A 7,306-nucleotide genomic window follows, 5' to 3' on the forward strand; every position below is an offset into this window, starting at 1 on the left:
CAGGAAAGAATTGGAATGATGATCCTGGATCGAAGTAAAAGTAACAGCGTGGTTGTTATGGAGACTTCAACTGGCAAATGTTGACTGGAAACGGTATTCTTCGAGTACAGTTTTTATTTCAGTGTGTTCTGGAGGGTTTCCTGACAAAGTATATAGGTCGGCAGGCAACAGCCGAAGCCACATTCGACATGGTACTGGATAATGATCCCAGCCACGAGTTAGATTTGGACTTAGCTGAGGACTTTGGTGAAAGCGACCACCATTCGGTTACGTTTATTTGTGCGATTGAAATGGAAAGGTATACACCTTTCCATTTACATATTAGCCAGGAAGGACCTAAGCAGAGCACGAATAATAGCAAGAGGGCACATGAGTAGCGTTTTGCAGGTAGAATCAATGAAAACCCTCAAGCTTTCTTTAGTATGTCAGAAATAAAAGAATGACGGGAGGAAGATTACAACCAGCCAAGGACAGTTGGTGGAAGATGTGTACGGAGTGCGAGGAGCGAGAAGAGTAGCTAAATGAATATTTTTCGTTGGCATTAACGCAGGAAAAAGACAATTGATATCGAGGAGAACGCTGAGATAGAGGTTTCAGCTGACACGGGATTGAAGTTCACAAGGAGGAAGTGTTTGCAATTCTGGAAAGTATAAATATATTTAAATTTCCTGTGCCAGGTGGGATTTATCCTTGAATTCTCTGGGAAGCTAGGCAAAGAAACACAAGGCTTTGCGTTTATATTTATTTCGTCATCATCTCCACGAATAGTGCCAGAAGACTGGAGGATAGCAAATGTTATTCCCTTGTTTAAGAAGTGGGGTGGAGTCAACCCTGGTAATCATCGATAAGTGAACCTCACATCAGTTGCTGATAAAGTGTTGGATGATCGATAGCATGGTTTTGTAAAGCACAGTTCGTGCCTCACAAAACATATTGAGTTCTTTGAGAAGGTGACAAAACAGGTGGATTAGAGTAAAGCGGTTGATGTGTGGAATTTAATTTCACTTCAGGGTTTGAAAAGGTGGCCCATGATAGGCCATTGCAGAAAATCTGGAGGTATGGAATTGAAGGTGATTTAGCTGTTTGGATAAGATATTGTCTGGCTGTACGAAGACAGAGAGTGGTGGTTGGTGTTGAAATGCCCATGTTGGAGTTCAGTTACCCGTGGTGTACTGCAAGGCTGTATTTTCAGACTACTGCTGTTGTCATTGTTATAAATGCCCAGGATGAGGCGAAAGAAGGATTGGTGAGGACATTTGCGTACGATACGAACGTTGTGGACAGTGCAGAAGGATTTTGCAGGTTGCAGTTGGACAAAGATGTGACAAATGGATTTTAATGCGGAATATTGCGACATTATTCACTTTGGAAGGAGTAATCCGAATACAGAGTACAAGGTTAATGGTCAGTTTAGTGGTAACGTAGAAGTGCACAGAGATCTCGTTGTCCAAGTGTAATTATCCCTGACAGTTGCACACCCAGATTGATAGTGTTGTTAAGAAGGCATATGGTGTGTTTGTTTTATTGATAGAGAGGTTGAGTTTCGGAGTCAGGAGGTCATGTGCAGATGTATTAAACTCTGGTTTGGCCGCACTTGGAGAATTGCATCCATTTCTGGTCGTCGAATTAAATGAAGGATACGGAAGAATTGGGAAGTGTGTTATGAATAGAGTGGCCAGGATGTTACCTGCAATGGAGGGAAGGTCTTATAAGAAAGGCTGAGTGACTTGAGAATGTTTTCATTCGAGAGAGGCATATAAGATCATCAGATAATCAGATAGTGGAGTCATTGGCAGCCTTTTCCCTCGGATTGTGATTGGTGGTTCAAGGGGACATAACTTAAAATTGATGGGAGATAGAAATGGAGAGATGTCAGAAGTGTTTTTTTACTCAGAGAGTAGAAAGTGCATGAAATGACCTGTTTGCAACACTGGCGCACTCGCCAACATTAAGGTCATTTAAAAAGTCATTGTATAAATATACGTATGGTAATGGAATAGTGTGGATGAGAATGACTCCGATTAGTTTCACAGGTCAGCACAACATCAAAGGCCGAAGGGCGTGCATTCTTCTCCAAGCACGAGTAAATCAGGTTTTGTTAGAAACGTCTCCAAGACTTTTCTTACAACTGATGGCTTATGTCTTGCAATTCGTGTATTAAGAAATGACATTGGCTTCAACCGAATGTATTGTTTTCCTTTTTCCATCGAATACTATTGAAATTAGATGTCCAATAATTTAGAAATTTGGCTAGAGGGAAGTCTTATCTCTTCTATTTACTTGGTAAAACGTTTAGAATTATGGTCACTGCTCCCAAACTGCTCCCTCACTGAATCTTGGAAAAGTTGGCCAAGTTCATTCTTCAATAAAAGGCCTCGACCAGCCTCTTCCCTGGTTGGAATCTCACATTTTATTTCAAGCATCCATCCTGTATTAATCTAACCCATTCCACATTTAAGCGGAATGAGGGAGTTATAATTAAATAGCATGTAAATTAAAATCACATACGAGAATACGCTGCATATGTTTTGTTCTGACTGCTTTCCATGATTTGCATACATAACTGTCCACTGCTGACTGAGATTTTAATGGTATAACGCCATCAGAAGACTGTAAGACACAGGAGCAAAAATTAGACCATTCTACCCATCAAGTCTCCTCCACCATTTTATCATGTCTAATAATTTTCTTAACCCTATTCTCCCGCTTTCTCCACATTACAACTGAAGGCCTGAAGAAGTAAGGACTTGCCTCTGTCTATCTTAAATGCACTCAATGACCTGTCCTCTACAGTCTTCTGTGGCAGGGAATCCAGTTGTTACACCATTCTCTGGCTTATCCTTATCTCTGTTCAAAAATGTCTTGTAGTTACTCGAAGGTGGTGCCCTCGAGTCGTAGTCTCTATGATGAATGGAAGCATCCTCCAGCATCCATTCTGTCCAGGGTTTTCAATGTTCTGTTAGTTTCAAGTAGTTCCGCTTCATCCTTCTAAACTCAATCCAGTATTAACGTCCCTCATCTGTTAGCCTTGTCGTTCAAGGGACCATTATTGTGAATGTGCCATACATTGTTTCTGAGGTATAGAGCGCAAACATGCGCACAATACACCAAATGTGGTCCGATCAGCGCCTTATAGATACCCCAAATTACTTCGCTGCTTTAAAATTCAATTCCTGTCGAAATAAATGCCATCATTGCATTTTCCTTCCAAAATATTGATTCAAGCAGTAGGTTATCCCTGAGAGAATCCTGGAAGAGAACGCCCAAGTCTCTTTGCACTTCGGATTTCTGAATTATCTCCCCATTCAGAAAATAGCCTCTATTTTTCCCAACTAGTCGTATAATCTCACACTTCCCCATAATGTCCTCCTCTGCCATTCTTTGCACGCCCTGCACAATAATCCAAATCCTTCTGCAGTCTCCACGCCTCCTCAATGCTACTTGACCTTATACCTATTATTGAATCATCTGCAAACTTATGCAGAATGCCCTCACTTCCTTCATCTACATCGTTCATGTATAAAGCGAAAACATTGTTTTCCCAAGAGTCAGCCTTGTGTAACACTAACTGTGAAGAGCTGAAATTCTGAGAATGACCATTTTCTCCCAACTCTTTTCTTTCTGACAGACAGCCAAGCTTCTGTTCATGCTCGAACTTCGCTTCTTAAGTCATGGTCCTTAACCTTCCTCAGTAGCCTCCTTTGTAGCTCTTTACTAAGCCCACTTTGAATTTCTTAAATATTACATCCATTGATTTTTCTTGTTTTAATCTGCTCGTTAATTCCACAAAGAATGCTTGAAGATTTTTCAAGCATGATCTAACTTGATGAAAACATGCGGATTCTGCCTGAGTTTCGCATCAACTTCCAAGTATTCAGAAATTACATCCTTCTGCATGGATTCCACGACCATACCCGCGTACAAATTTGGGCTAATTGGCATATAATTTTCCATCGTCTGCCATACTCAAATTTTAAACAGGGGTGTTAAGTTACCAATTTTCCAGGCTTCTGGAACCCTTTCTGCTTCTACTGATTCCTGAAAAATTACCACTAAACCGTCCATTGTCTCATCAGCTGTCCGACATGGGAATCACGCGCGTAATCCATCTTGTTCGGGAGAATTATCCGCATTCAGGTCATTCAGTTTTCCCAGCACTTTCTTCTTGGTGATGGCTGCCAAACTCAGCTCTGCCTCTTTACCCTCTAAGACATTTTGGGAAATTTCTTCTGCCTTCGACTGTGAAGACAGAAGCATTTTTTTTCCATTTCTTCAGACTTTTCGCTTTTCCTGAATACTATTTCTCCCGTGCAATTTTTCAGCAGCCCAATACCCATTTCGGCCTCTTCTTAGCCCTTTATACACCGAAAGCAACTATTTCAAACAGCCTTTCTATTACTGACTGATTCGCTCACATCTTTAACCTTCTCCCTCCTTCAATATTTGCTTTTTATTTTTTTTGGCCTCTATTGGCGCATATGTATGCATTTGTGTGTATATTTATCCACGTGAGTTTATGTGTATATATGTGCGCATGCACATATTTGTCTGTGTACTTTATGAACAGCATGCAATAATGTAGGTGTAGGTGCCTGAATTCGGTATATTTCTGCACGTTTATAAGTATGCATGTGAATATTGATAAGTAGATATGTGTCTACACGGACGTGTGCACGTGAATTTTTGTATGCATGAGTGTGTGTTCACAGGTGCATGCATGTCCATGTGTATTTGGAGGTTTTTTTTTGAAATTGTGTGCGTGTATGTTTGTGTGTGTGTGGGTCCCTGTGTACTTACTGGCCTGCATGCATGTATGGATGAATTTCTGCAGTGCCTCTTCCACATTGCACGTGCTGCCACTAATGAGTAGAAGAAGTGGCTCTACAGTATACCGGGAAATGATGCCAATCACTCAGTACGTTTTTCTCTGGAGGATGAGGATGAAGTACTACATTCATTGTAATCATAACATTAGAGGAAGGATGCATCTGAGTATATATGTGTTTCATTTAGTGTGCTGAATGTACTTGTATGTTTGTGAGAACGTGTGCATGCGTTGCTAAGTGAGTGCATGTGTGCTACTGAATACAAATGTATGTGATGCAAACATGTGTAAATCTAAATAGAGCTAGTGATGTATTGCCATCACGATCAGGGGATGTACCTGGGGCGTTGAGAACGTGAAGAAAGCCATCTTCAGTGCATATGACCTTGTGCCAGAAGATTCCAGACAACATTTTAGCAATCTAATACTCGTCAAAACTCCATTGTGTTTGAAAGGATCAAACAAAGTAATTTTGAAAGGGAGGCAAGCGCAGTGAAAATTGGAGGAAAGCTACGATACTGTTGGAGAAACAATTATTTTGGAGGAATTCAAAAATTCACTTCCTGAATTACTGTTAAATCATATGGAAGAGCAGAAAGCTAACACGACCAGATTAGCAGCTGAAATGGTTGATGGTTATAAGTTGGACTAGAAAACGAAGAATTCGAATTTGATGAAATGACAAATCTTCACGTGGAAAAGGAAAGGTATATCTCGGTGAAGATCACATGGATGAGATACAACAGCATAAAATAAGAAACCCTTCGTAGGGGTCAGAGAAGTTAAGAATCTCCAGTGTTTTCACTGCAATAAAATAGGCCCATGAAAGCACAATGTTTGTCAGTGGGGAAATGCAGTGGAACACGAGATGTAGGGAAACAGGATGAGCCACTGAATTTTCCCAGAGTTGTAAGAAATAGCGCAGAAGACGCTATATCAGAATGTACAGGCTGGTCAGGGGTTGTCTCAGAAGGAAGTGACAGATCTTCTTAAACAATGTACCTGCAAAAGTAATGTTCATTCGCATAGGCCAGGGGCAGCGAGTAAAGACATTATATTATTCAGAGACACGGGCTCCTCTCAGTCTGTGACTTTGAAAGATGAAAGAATATGCACCTCTGAAATAATATTTCCAGAAAAGGTAGGAATAACCGGAATTCACGCTGAGACAAAAAGGTCTCAGTTATGCAATATGGGGTCAGAGTGTCTGCGGAAGAATGGAGAATTCGTCGTACGAGTAGTAGGCAAACTGTCAGCTCCAGAAATGTTATTTGTCCCTGCTAGTGATATCGCTGATTTACTTGTAGTTGTGCAACCGACTGAAAATCACATGGATACTAATGCAAGTGAACTACTTCAGGACACATATCATGAAATCTTTACTGACTGTGTGGTACGAAGTCAACAAAGACTTTATTTGAAACAGGAGATATCAAAAAGTACAAATAAGTACTTTGAAATGGACTTAACAGAGAACCAGTTTGATCAAATGATTGAGACAAGGCAGAAGCAGATACATTACAATGCAAACATCTTTTGCTACGATAGGTTGACAGAGTTGCAGTGGAAATATGAAAATTTAAATAACTTGTATCAGGAGGCATGCACAGGAAACGAATTAGAATATATATCTGAATGTTATTACCTTAAAATTAATCACTTCGTGAGAAAATGGAGAACATCACATATCCAGGCAGATGAGAAAAGATCAGAAGTTCATCAAATCGTATTGCCAGTAGAGTATAGGAAGGAAGTGTTGTGAGTATAGCCTGAGCTATTACTTGGGGTCGTATTGCAGTGAGGAAAACACAAGCTAAAAGACAAAACATTCGTACTAACTTGAACTGCGCAAGGATATAGGTGAATTGCAGCTTGAACTAATTTCGTTGAATTTGCTCCATTTTTTCTCAACATTTCAAAGGCTGTTTTCAAGATTCTGCCCAGTGAAAATTTCCAAAACATTACAAGTAAAAGGAATGGAATGCACCAGTTATTGTTAGTTTTAAATACTGAGTTTGCTGATCTTGTGGAGTATGACTTGCGTCAAGTAATTGGAAAACACAGACGATAATTGTCGCCCCACATTTAACGCCTATTCCTGCATTTGAGAAAACCTCTACAAGCGTCTTAACTGATTTCGCAGATCCCGAACATCAAAAATGTGGGAAACATGTATTCTTAAAAATGATTGATGCGTTGACTAGATCTCCAGAGACCGTCCCATTAAACAACATCAGAGCTGGAGTGGACATACTCAATTTTTTAAACTAGATACAGACTACTGACAGAGATATATTCCGATCAATCGTCAAACGTCACATCAACATTCATAAATGAAGTTATGGACAGCTTAGTAATAAAACAATTCATTTCTCCAGTAGCCCATCCAGATTCGTAGGGAGCACGCGAAAGGTGGCGCTAAACATTGAAGACCATATTGAGGGCTGAGAGCCAAGAGTATGCAGATGGTTGGGGGAACAG

The sequence above is a fragment of the Chiloscyllium plagiosum genome, unplaced genomic scaffold, assembly GCF_037043375.1.
Source record: "Chiloscyllium plagiosum isolate Xiang-an unplaced genomic scaffold, Cpla_swu_hap1 HiC_scaffold_37, whole genome shotgun sequence".
NCBI classification, from domain to species: domain Eukaryota; kingdom Metazoa; phylum Chordata; class Chondrichthyes; order Orectolobiformes; family Hemiscylliidae; genus Chiloscyllium; species Chiloscyllium plagiosum.